Genomic DNA, 13,375 nt, shown 5'->3' on the forward strand with positions numbered 1-13,375 from the left:
GATAAAAGCTACAACCATGGGTTGTTTTTAGTTGTATTGTGCATGAAATTACACACATTTCCATTATAAAATAACTTTATATAACGGCTAATTTTAAAATGGTACAAACATTACCACAATCGCATGTATGATTTTTTTCGGAAGAGTTACCGCGCGGACGTAAGGAAAAAGTTTTTTCATAAATTCACCATAAATCGAAATATTGTGCTAGAGACTTCCAATTAGTTGCAAAATTAAGGGAAATGATTGAATATTACTAAAATATAAGAGTTTTAGCTTACAATTGCGTTTTTCGACCATTTCGGTAGAGTCAAAGTTGACCGAAGGTTGAAATTTTGGCAATTATCGTTTATATGAAAATATCTCAAAACTGATAAAAGCTACAATCATGAGTATTTTATTGTAGTATTCTCCATAAAAATGCGCACATTTTCATATATAATACTTTATGTAATGGCTAAATTACAATGGTACAAAAATTATGTCAAAGTGACGAAATAATTTCCGAGATCTGTCACAGATACTTTTTAGTGCGGCAAGAAAGAAATTCGCGCTTGCGCGCCTGCGTAACGATTGTAAACAAAACAACACCTTGATCCGTGAACTCCCAGCATCCCCCAAGGCGCGTGATTCAAAAGTTTTAGGCTGGTAGGCCTATAAGTATTTTTCCGTGAATTTTAAAAAAAACTTTTATAAGTCGACGTAAAATACGTCCAGTCGGCATAAGAGGGTTAACTAGGAGGCATATGTTTGACATATATATTACAATGGTCCACTTTGTATTATTATGTACACGCCAGAGTCACTTACATCAGAGTAGACTCGTTCCACGAGATCATAGCAGGTGATACAGTTCTCGTGATGCCACACTACTGAACCTTCTAGTTGGCGTGGGTCAGGCAGACATCGTGCCCACAGGGGTCCTGGAGGAAGTCGTTGCAGCCGGTCTCCATACAATGGGTGGCCTGTAAATGGAATGATACATGAGTATCATTGTTAACCGTTCGGACAATGTCCGTCATTGATATGCCATAACACCGGAGTGTTCCGGTGTTGTAGAATTATCCCCGTCTCGGCCTTCTCTTGCCATGCACCATGCTGGAGAATCCGGTAGAGCTAGTAGCAAGTAGTTAACAGTGTTTCCGGTGACACCGGAGAACAGAAAACTACTGAATCGGGGTAGCTACTATTGCCATACACCGGAGAAGGAGTAGTCCAAGCAGGTACCGGGTGTTGAGATGGGAGAGATCGGGTGAGGCGGCGGAGCTTGGTAACTCTGCCATAACACTTAAACTAAAAAGGAAGGAGTAGCTCCTGGAGAAGCACGGTGGCTTCGAAAGTTAAACTAAGACAAATACACAGGAAAATATAACGTGATACATGACATAATGTAAGCCCGCCGGAGGCCGGAGTCTCCAAATAGTCAGCACCCTCAAGGAGTCCGGCTATGCCGGAATCCTGGTTCCGCCAGAGCGGATGGGAGGGAGTGACTGAGGGCAGGGGTATGGCCCAGAGAGCCGAGGTGAGCCGAGATATCACCCCACCTAGGTGAGCGAGATATCACCCCACCTAGGTGGGAGACGTGGGGGGGTGGCTACTATGTGATCGTCTGGACTTCTCACAGTTGGGTGTGGACACACACGAGGTGAAGAAGGCCAGGCGAAAGGAAGGCTTATAGGCCAACCGAAGCCGACTCACAGAGATGAGATAAAATAAAATGAAATATACAATTTACACGGGGGGAAGGGAAATAAAATGAGGTGAAGAGAAAGAGGAACGTCCTGGAGGGACTAGGTAGGACCAACCGGGAAGGGTGGTCAAGACCTGGTAACTCCGAGCAGCTGGTCTAGTATCGTGATGAATAAACGCGGGACAGGCGGCCAGGGTAGGTTAGGATTAAAAGTAGGACTAGCATAAATCTCACAAAGCCTAACAAGGTAACCTAACCAACAAGGAACATGCATGCATGAAAACCGGGTTGGTAGGGTTCCAAAAGGCTATGAAACGGGAACACGTGCTCGGTAAAATCCCCCGTGTAGAGACTAAATCGTCAATAATGCATCACAATTAACAACATAACAATTAATAACATAACAATACTGCTAGTATAATAATTCGAGCTCACTCAGTATGGGAGACCACGTGAGATCTGGACGATTGGCTAGTGTGGGAGATGGACAAGGACAAGTGTATGAAAGCCACGAAAAAGGTCATGACTTTCCTAGAAAACCTAGGGTTCAAAATCAACAGGGGCAAGTCCCGCCTGTCTCCAGAGTCAAGGTTCCAGTGGCTAGGTATCCAATGGGACTTGGATTCGCATACTCTTTCCATTCCATCGGCAAAGAGAAAGGAGATTGCATAGGCGACAAGGCAATTCTTGAAATACAAAAAGACGTCCAGGAGAAGCCAGGAGAGGATCTTAGGCTCTCTCCAGTTTGCTTCCGTGACAGACATCCTGTTGAAGGCCAAACTCAAGGATATCAATCGAGTTTGGCGTTCAAAGGCCAATGCAAGGTTCCGGGACAGGCTTGCTCCGTTGCCAGCCATCCTGAAGAAACGTCTTCGGCCTTGGTCGAAGGCATCAAACTTGGCGAAGACAATTCCGCTGCAATTTCCTCCTCCGTTCTTAGTGGTGCACACGGATGCGTCTCTGACGGGTCGGGGGGGCGATACTCGCAGTACGAGAAGGTTCAGGGGACGTGGTCGACTCAGTTCCAGAAGCTCCACATCAACGTCCTGGAGGCTATGGCTGTGTTTCTTACGTTGAGGAAACTTCGCCCGCCAAAGGGGACTCATATCAGGTTGGTTCTCGACAGTGCAGTGTTTTTCACTCGCTCCAGATTCATACCGACACCCTTTTAGAAAGGGTGAGCGAGTCAGAATATTCTGGCATATCCAATTTAGCAGTTCTCTGGTATTTTAGCAATAATTTACCTTAGAAATAGCGCTAAAGGAACGTATTTCACTGGGCGACACGGCTTCCTCCCCCAGAAATAGATTTTTCCTACGTCAAAATCCCTTATCTGGTCCGATCACACTCATGCAAGCAAACTGGTTGACCTCTTGGGTCACTGGTTTTAATTAGTCATAGTTTTAGTTTTTATATATGGAATAACATTCCATATATTTCATTATGTAACACTTACACATCAACCCCCCTTGGCCTCCAGTATGCCTCCTCCCAGTGTTAGGGGAATCTGGCAGTGCCCTTTTCCTTGGAGAGTCAACGCGACAGGTAGCTACCTCTTCCACAATCACTGCCCTGGTGCTTTTATTGCTGATCTTTTTCATAAGAAAATGCTCATTTTCTCCTAACTGGGTCACTGTGTTCACCATAAGACCAAATTTATAGTCTATCCCATTCTCAAGGCTGGCAAACTGGTTGGATTAGGAAGTGTGGGTGGTACAGGACTTGACACAACGAGATACAATTGATACCAGTGTGGTAACAACAGGTTCATCCATACTTACTGACATTGGAGTTGTATTAATACCTAAAGCTTTACTCTCAGCCCTAGAAGCCACCTCCCTCATCTTGTCCCTTTCTAACTTAGCCAGGTGAGAAGTTAAAATCTTCAATTCTTTTCATCCTAGTTTACATTTTTGCTACATGTAAGATCAATTGTGCACACCTATCCTCCACAAGACAAGCAAATAGCATGGGGATCCTACGATACTTTAGTAGGCCTGGTTCAGGCAGACCCTGGTTATCAGTGGGGGTTCTGTTCTGACAGCATGATGATAAGCGAAAATCACAGATAACAGAAATCTGCGATTTTCTGGGCTTATTGGCATCAATAACTGGACAATGTCACCTCTGTTGGGTATGTATCGGTGCCATTAAGCGCAAATCGGTGCATATAAGCGCTGAAATATCAGAAACTAGTTCTTGTAGAGTTTGACATACCTAAATAAAGTAATCCCAATAATAAACCCTCAAAAGTCAAAATCGTTAAATTCTCCAAGACTCACCAAGAGCAAAGTGAAAGTTGATTCTTATTATAGAATGACTAAACAACACAAGTACGGATGTAGTAATGACAATCGGCCCTGCTAAGAGAATAGCTGGTTCACACAATTCTAATGTCAAAATTAGACAGAAAAACTCAAAATAAAACAAAAATCAAAAAGATTACGGGTGATATCCATCCCCAAGGGCAATATAAGCAAATTACTTCACCAAATCATGAAGATACTACAGGATGAATATAAAAACAAGCTGCTCTCCTACAACTGTGTGAGTTTCTAGGATGGCAGAAGCAAATTGAAACTTTTCATGAAAAGTTGTTCCTCTCCTTCCCAGAAAGTGGGCAGGGCCTTGTCAACAACTGAGACAGAAGAAGAGCATTTAACCACGAATTTCAAAATTCTAGCTGCCATCACGTAGAAACTACAGCGATGTGGTTATACTGGGTAAGGTATTTATATAAAAAATAATATTAACAGGGCCATCTAGTGTTATTCAGTACTCACAATTTTACTGCTGTTCATCATTTGTGGGCTGTCTTATTTTTTTTCTCTTATCTTTATACAGCATAAGTTAACAAAAAGTAGAGTAAGGAAAACTCAACTGCTAGATGCCAAGCTAACCTGGAAACTATTTGTTCTCTATATAATCAAGGAGTCCGGATTCACTCTGAGCAAGAACACTACATACCCTTACATACAAACCAACAAGGATATTACCACCAAACTGACCAGCACACAACATGGATTTACTGACTGGTTGGAAGTGTCCCATCATCATTATGACATCAAAGATCAAAGCCATGTCTTCTGCTATTCTGTTTGAAAGTTTTTATCCTTGTTGGTTTGTATTCACTGGCTTGTAATATTTTTGCTCAAAGTAATGCCAACTTATGCTGATATCCTGAACTAGAATTTTCTGATTAATCCAGCATCTACAAGTTGAGCATCTCTTACTCTACCTAACGCCAGCCTATTTCTATAATACATGTAATAGTTGGCATCTAGGAAATTAAACATATTCAATATTTTTTATTTAGGTAAAAATGTTGCAGTTGGAAAAATTGAATATGTATGCAAAAGAATAAACAAATACGTATCTCTACATTGAGAATTTATTGGGTTTATACAAACGTTTTCTTATGAACTAAATATAATTAACTAAAAACCATAAGTATTGTAGACACCTTGGAAACTAGTATTTCCATGAAATAACTACAATAACTTTTGTGCTAATATTATGGTAGCAAGAAAGCCTGGCGAGTTATCAGTCAAATTTTTAGCAGGCACTTAAGAAAAATAAGCAAATTTTTTATTTAAAAAAACAATAAATGATGATGAAATAAAGAAGTACAGGCAGTCCCCAGTTATTGGCGGGGGTTCCATTCCCCGGGGGTGTGCCTATAAGTGAAAACCTCCATTAACTGAAACTCGGTGATTTATGGCACACCATAAGCATCCTTAAACAAGCGCCATAAAATGGATCGCCGATAACTGGGGACTCTCTGTGCCTACCTGGGTATATATGCTGCTAGTCTGAAATGAACGATTTTCAAAAGATCTAAACTACCATTTAAGGCACAAATTTTAAAAATTAAGATAAGCTTTTTCACTAGTCTATTAAAATAAAAGATACTTTTTACTATTATACAAGAATCACAATGCCATAAAATATTATTTCATAATTATATACAATAATAACTGTGAAGTTCCCATGCACTGTCTAAAATGACAAAACAGCAAAAATTTTACATGTAAACAGTTTCACTTCACTGTTCCGAGTCCAATAAATACAGTAACAAATATAATCACCCTGTCATGGTATATAAACAGTGAAACTAGTACACCTGAAGTGAAAGCATGCCTTACAATCAACCAACACTCGTCTTTAAGTATTGTACACAAATTTATCCACAATGATGTAAATCACAAAGTCCCCTCAGTTATCTTGGAGATAAAAGCAAAATTTTCTTTCATGTCTAAAATGATGAACTCATTTCAATCTCCTTCATCTCTTGGATATCAGCTTTAAGGCGCAGCTTGAGAATTTCACGCCATATTGCTTCAAGATGTTCTGGATGATTTATTCCTAGTCTGATCAGAGTTCCTTCACTCATCCTCACCAGGGCTTTACCAGTTATGTCATTCTACAAAGAAAAAAAATTTCAAAATCTGAACAGTCTAACTGTAGTTCACAAATACATATACATATAATATGTATTAATAATGTATTTCCTGATGATCTATCTTGTTCCTGCACAAATATCAGCTCATCTTTAAATGAGCTTAATTTCTGGGTAAGCAGAGTGATAAGCCAGTCAAAATTTACATATAAAAAATGTCATTTATTATGTTCCTATTAAAGGCTCATAGTTTTTACCCTCTCATTTCCAATGTTTGTAAGTTTTAATGTATGATTTGGTACCATATGTAATTCTGTTACATGGTATTTGGTTACTAATCATTAATCTAATATATATAAAAATGGATGGATACGTGTGTGTGTTTGTGCCACAATCATCAGGAAAAGAATACTGTGGGGGTACAACATCACTGGTAAGAATAAGAATACCTGAAAACGACAGACATTCGTGTCTAATCCATAGTTTTTGAAGTTGCTGAGATTAATAATGCCTAACCAAACAACAGATATTGTGTCAAACCCATAGTTTTCAAGGTCACTGAGATGAATAGTGATGCTCCTGATGCCTTTCAAGTCCAAGTTCAGCCCCAACAGGGTGGGCATGAAAAGGGATGGGAAGCAGGGGCCATAAAAATAACCAAAACTGACAGATATTAGTGTTTAGTCCATAGTTTTTCTGGTTGCTGAGGTAAATAATGACACTCTCAATACCCTTCAAGTCCAAGTTCAGCCCCAGTAGGGAGGGGAGGTGGGAAGGGGTGACAGGTAAAAGTAACCGAAAACGGCAGATATTAGTATCTAATCCATAGTTTTCACGGTCACTGAGATGACTGACTAGTGACACTCCCAAAAGCCTTCAAGTCCAAGTTAGGGAGGGGGTGGGAATGGGGTGACATGTAAAAATAGCCTAAAATGACAGATATTAGTGTCTACCCCATAGTTTTTGAGGTTGCTAATTTGAATAGTGACACTCCCAATGCCCTTCAAGTCCAAGTTCATCCCCAATAGGTAGAGGGGTGGGAAGGGGATGCCGTAAAAATAGCTGAAAACGACATATGTTAATGTCTAATTTATAGTTTTCAAGGTCTGCAAGATGAATAGTTACAATTCTGATGCCCTTTTAGTCCAAGTTTAGTCCCGATAGAAAAGGGGGTGGGAAGGTGGTGACCTCTAAAAATAACTAAAAATAACAGACATTAGTGTCTAATCCATAGCTTTTGAGGTCACTGAGACGAATAGGGACACTCCTGTTGTCCTTGAAGTCCAAGTTCAGCCCCGATAGGAAGAGGGGGTGAGAAGGGGTAAAAAATAAAATCTAAAAAATTATGTATATTAGTGTCTAATCCATAGTTTTTGAAATCACTGGAATGAACACACAGAGTCCTGGTACCCTTCAAGTCAAAGTTCAACCCCATTAGGAATAGGGGGTGAGAAGTGGTGAAATATAAAATGTCAAAAATGCTGGGCAATGTAAATGAAGCAACAATCTTAACAGGAAAGAGAGAGTCGAGGGGATTTAGGAGGTGAGAGAGTGAGTTTGTCAGTTGTCATTCAGTTTTCCCCAGATCGCCAGGTTGATTCGCTAGTACAGTATACAATATCATACATCACATTAACTTGAGCATAATAACTATGGTTACTTGTCCTGCCTTATAGCATATGCCAGACAAATCATGCTTTGTCTATAATTAAATGTATTTATAAGCCATCTGAAGCAATGGATGACTTAAAAATATGAATCTAAAGATAAAAATAAAAAAATGAACCTAAGGATAAAAATGACTAAATACAGTAATTTCTTGTTTCTTACTTTTGGTATACTATAATGTACATCAGTGTATCCTGTGGCCTTCTTATGTAATGCAGACTGCCAAGTTCTAGCTACTGATTTACATGGTAGGCCCTTAAAAAAGGGATTTTGACGAAGGAAAAATCTATTTCTGGGCAAGGGCATGTGTTGCCAGTGAAATGTCCCTTTAGCACACATTTCTAAGGTATAAATATTGCTATAATACCAGAGAAAAAAGCTAATATGGAAATGCCAGAGTATTCTGGCTCGCTCACCTTATTTAAGGTGTCGGTATGGTTTCTGGGGCAAGTGAAACCACTACCAGAGGTCCTTTGCCATTTAGATTCATTCTTCTTCAATATCCCTCATCTATAGAGGAGCCGATCTAAGGCCCACTACTCGCTACCGTTACGGCTAGCGCCTCTGACGTCATTCCTGCAGATAGCACCCAAGCTTGGGCCAAGAAGGGTGGGGTAAAAGGAAAAGGTGGGATTTCACTGGGCGACACAGGCCCTTGCCCAGAAATAGATTTTTCCTTCATCAAAATCCCTTTTCTGGGCTTAGCCTGTGTCGCTACGTGAAATAATACCAGAGAAATGGCCATACTAGCTTGGAAAGAAGGAAGCACACAAGTAACATTATAGGATAATCCAAATCAATTAAGGTTAATTGCTATAATCATAGAGCAATTGTAGCCTTAATGCTAAATCAAAATACAAACATAACAGATACTTAAGAGTAAATAGCAAGGCTTAAATGTAAATTGTGACTAATCCTAGAAACAAAATAAAAGAAAACATCACAAATATATACAACATGTGGCATCCAAGGTACAATATGGCTACATTGACAGCTGAGCTATGGCAAGAATGCTAGCGAGGCAGGTAGGAAAGAGAGATATAAGTTAAACTACTTACTACTAGTTAAGCAGTGTCAGGGTGTTTCCGGCTGCCACTGCTGGAAATTTAAGGGCTTCTAAGGACTTAAGATAATGGCGTTTGAATACTGTCGGAGATTTCCAGCCTATGTACTTCTTCAGATCAAAATTCATATGCTGAAAATAATTAATAGAGGTAGCTACTGCCCTAACATCATGTACCCGTGGGAAGGACTGCGGGTTGGCTTGTTTTATAAAGTATAAAATTTGCTGTCTAATTCCTTTTAAGGAAATGGTGCCTCCCTTTTCCCTAATAAACAGAGGGCCTGAAGATCTTAGGGCAGTTCTACTTAGATATGCTTTTAGTGAAGAAACTGGACATAAGGACGGGTCCTGTGGAAGTGGGAGAATTTTCCATGGGGCCCACCTATCCAGTGGGTCCTCATTCTTAGCTAGATATTGGCGATTTGGAGAAAGTAACACTTCTCCTGAAGGAAGAAACTCTATATGACCTGATTCTCTAGATAGAGCTGAAAGTTCGGAAATCCTGGCTCCTGAGGCCAGACTTAACAGGAATAATGTTTTCCTCAGGAGAGCTAAATAGTCACATGAGTCATTATTAGTGTCCAAGGCCAATTTAAGGACATAATTTAAAAACCATGACACAGACTTGGGCCTCTTGGATGGTCTGAGTCTAGCGCAGGCCTTGGGGATAGATGAAAAATAAGAATCTGTCAGATCTATTTTGAATCCAAACTGGAAGATCTTCTTAAGGGGAGACTTAGTAGTAGTAATAGTACTAGCTGCTAAACCTTTCTAAAATAGTGTCCTGAAAAAGGATATGGCCAGATTCGTGGTCATGGTTTGTGCATTAGAGTCCCTCAGGAATACAGCTAGTTTTTTAACTGCTGAATCATATTGATGCAAGGTCGATTCCCGTTTATCAGATTCTAAGAATAAGATGTTCTGGGGATCGATATTAGCATCTCTTTATGCCGCAAACTTCATGAAGTCCATAAAGTTAGGGCTTTCTGAATTCCTGAGGAAGCAAACACAGTCCGCGTTTGCACTAGTTGTGATAGTTTGGGATTGGGGATCCATTGAGGTCGGAGTCCCAATTCCAGTAGAAGTGGGAACCAATAGCTCTTGGGCCAATTGGGGGCTATTAGAGCAATGTGGCCTTTGAACGTCCTGAGTTTGTTCAGAATTTTCAAGAGAAGATTCACTGGAGGAAAGAGGTAAATCTTCTACCATACATTCCAGTCTATAGCCATGGCGTCCGTGGCATAGGCCAGAGGGTCCAGGTTGGGGGCCACATAACAAGGGAGTTTGTGGTTCGACTCGGTGGCGAAGAGATCTACCTGAAGCCCTGGTACTAGTTGACAAACCCAACTGAATGACTCCTTGTCCAGGGACCACTCTGACTCCAGTGGAACTGAGCATGATAGCGCGTCCGCTACTACGTTCCTTACGCCCGCTAGATGAGTGGCAGACATGTGCCGTTTGTTCTTCCACAGTCATGGGCTCGAGGTCCAGGTCTAGGGCAGCTACTTCCTTGGCGACCTCCTGCATCGCTGCCTCTTCCGAGGGCTGGGAAACTTCCTCCTGGATGGAAGCGATCAGGGGAGCCGCCACTTTGGGGTCCACATAGGAGGTACTCTTCCCGCCGGGGAAGATGAGGGTGACCATCTCCTTAGAGAGGATGTAGGGTTGGCCCTTGGTAACATTGCGGCCAAACCCACCAACCCAGGCCTTAAGGGTGGCAAGAGCAGTCTCACGGATCGCTTGGGTGCCCTGAAAGAGAGGGTTAGTATTAATACTCAAGATTACTTAGATTAAACTATGACTTAACTTAATGGACATATCAAAGACTATATCTGTCATTGGTACTCATTGCATTACTGTGTAGACTTGAAACGCCACCCACCTCAGAGGAGACCTGGTCTACGAACTCGTAGCATATCAGGCAACTCTCATGGTGCCATACCAGGGACTCGTTGAAGCCGATCGCGCAGGTGGTGTAGGTCCGGCAGACCTCATGCCCACAAGGGTCTTGCAGAACGGCATTACAGCCTGACTCCATACAATGGGTGACCTGTATGTGAAATGAAACATGAGTATCACAACTAACGTTCCGGACTAAGTCCGTGATTGTGATTGATATGTCATAACGCCGGAGTGTTCCAGTGTTAAAAAGTAACAAGGTTCAGTCTCTACCTGCTCTTTGACCGTGTATTGTGGTGAGTCGTCCGACAGGATCGGTAGAACAGCTTGAAACAGTGTGTCTCCGGCGATGCTGGAGAACAATGTAGTCACTGAATCAGGATGACCACCTGATCCATACGCCAGAGCGAGGAGTAGTCCGAACACCGGGTGAGGAGCAGGAGGGGACCAACACAAAAACGGCGGAGTTTGATAACTCCGCTGTCGATGAACTTCAAACTAGGAAGTTGGTGGATATCCCTAGTGGGGTAGCGGGGACTCCGCCAAACTTAAACTAAAGATAATGGATGTTATATATATGTAATACCATGCATGCAATAAGTGTACTCTTGTAGGGAGGCCGGAGCCTCCTTAGCATATCACCAACCTAAAGCGGACCTGGCTGCACTGGGGTCCTGATCCGCTGGAGCGGGAGGGGATGGTGACTAGCGGTAGGAGAACGCGACCCGAGAGCCGAGGAGAACCAAGCCCAACCGAGCCTGGCGGCCAACCAAGGCTCGGCCGAGCAGGATCCCCCCCTACTCTACTGGGGAGAGCGGCAGGGAGCCGACCCGCTCGCTGAGAGCCCTCCAGCTACCTCCCCTGTCCCCCTCGAGAGAGGGAGGGAAGGGAGGATGCTCAGATCGGCTGCCTGAGACAGTGTGAGCGAGCGTACCTCCCCCCAAGGTGGGGGGAGAGGGATTGGAAAGACCGACGCGGGGTGGCTCATACACGGTCGCCTGGAACTCTCTCGGCCGGGTGGTCAACCACGCGATGAGAAAGGCCAGGCAATCAGAGGAGGCCTATAGGCCAGCCAAAGCCGTCTCAAGGAACATGTGATATACAAAATAAACATCCTATCCTAACACGGGGGGAAAGGAAGAATATTTTAGATGGTAGAGAAAGAGAAATGTCCTGGAGAAGCTGGGTCGAGCCAACCGAGAAGGATGGACGAGCCTGGCGACTCCGAGCAGCTAGCCTATATGCCATGACAAAAAAACGCGGGCCAGGGTGGCTCGAGGACAAGGGAGAAGAACCAGAGTCCTTCGTAAGGGTGCCTAACGAAGAAGTAACCGGACAACTAAAATAAACATGCATGCATGAAATTCTAAGCTGAAAGGAAACTATGTAGGCTACAAGCTGAGTGTGAGCTCGGATAACATCCCCCGTGTGGATAAAGAACAAAACGTCAATAAATGCATCATAGAAATCATAAGAATGTACTGCTAAACAAGAATCGAGCCCAAACGGTATAGGGGACCAAATGGGGAACGAAACAAAGTAATACGCGGGAGCGAGCCGCGAATGGCGGCGTGGGGACAGTGCCGCATGGGACGCTGTCCATAAAAACCTAAATAAATCGGTTAAACATGCCCAGGGCAGTCCCTAAATGGTGTTAAACATTAATAGCAGTACTTAACTTGGATGCAGCAGAAGCTTGACGTTCCATGACGAATAAGAAAGAATTCCATAGAGAACACAACATAGAGCAGAAAAACATGTGCGGTGTGGATCGTGCTATCGAAAGGAATGACGTCGAGAGGCGCTAGCCGTAACGGTAGCGAGTAGTGGGCCTTAGATCGGCTCCTCTGTAGATGAGGGATATTGAAGAAGGATGAATCTAAATGGCAAAGGACCTCTGGTAGTGGTTTCACTCACCCCAGAAACCATACTGACACCTTAAATAAAGTGAGCGAGCCAGAATACTCTGGCATTTCCATATTAGCTTTTTTCTCTGGTATTATAGCAATATTTATACCTTAGAAATGTGTGCTAAAGGGACATTTCACGTAGCGACACAGGCTGAGCCAAGAAACTATGGTTTCACTAATTAAATACTTGCTAAATTGTTCCTTCTCTTGAGAAGCATGATAATCTGATAATTTTGATAATTTTGGTTTTACAGTGGCATAGGGTTACTGACCTGCCAATGAAGTGGGTATCATTAAAGCAACCTCAGATCATGCTTAAGGGTGGCTAAATTCTTGCCAAATGGAGGCTGGCTTCAAGAAATTAAGGCCAACATTGAAGGTGACATTAATGAATTCCCTACTTTTATTCATGAAGGAGGTAAAGAAACTTTCTTTACTGGTTGCTACTATGGATATCAGCTGTCAGTTTCTGGTCTGAAGCAACAAACATCAAGTCTAGGGATGACCAAGCAAGTCCTTAAGTGCCTTTGTTGTTATGTCTCTGTAAAAGACTGACACATATTTAAACTTAGACTAAATTTTGCCCTTCTGAGGAGGAGCTGATCTCAGATTAAATGAGAACACCTAAGTGATAACTTCAGTGACTTATGGAGGAGTGACTCTTCACAAGGCACTTTTTGAAAAAGAGGTAAGGGTGTCAGATACTATCTGCATTAGGCTGGCCCTTCAATTTTCTTGGTGGAGAC

This window comes from Macrobrachium nipponense, chromosome 6, assembly GCF_015104395.2.
Source record: "Macrobrachium nipponense isolate FS-2020 chromosome 6, ASM1510439v2, whole genome shotgun sequence".
Taxonomy (NCBI): Eukaryota; Metazoa; Arthropoda; class Malacostraca; order Decapoda; family Palaemonidae; genus Macrobrachium; species Macrobrachium nipponense.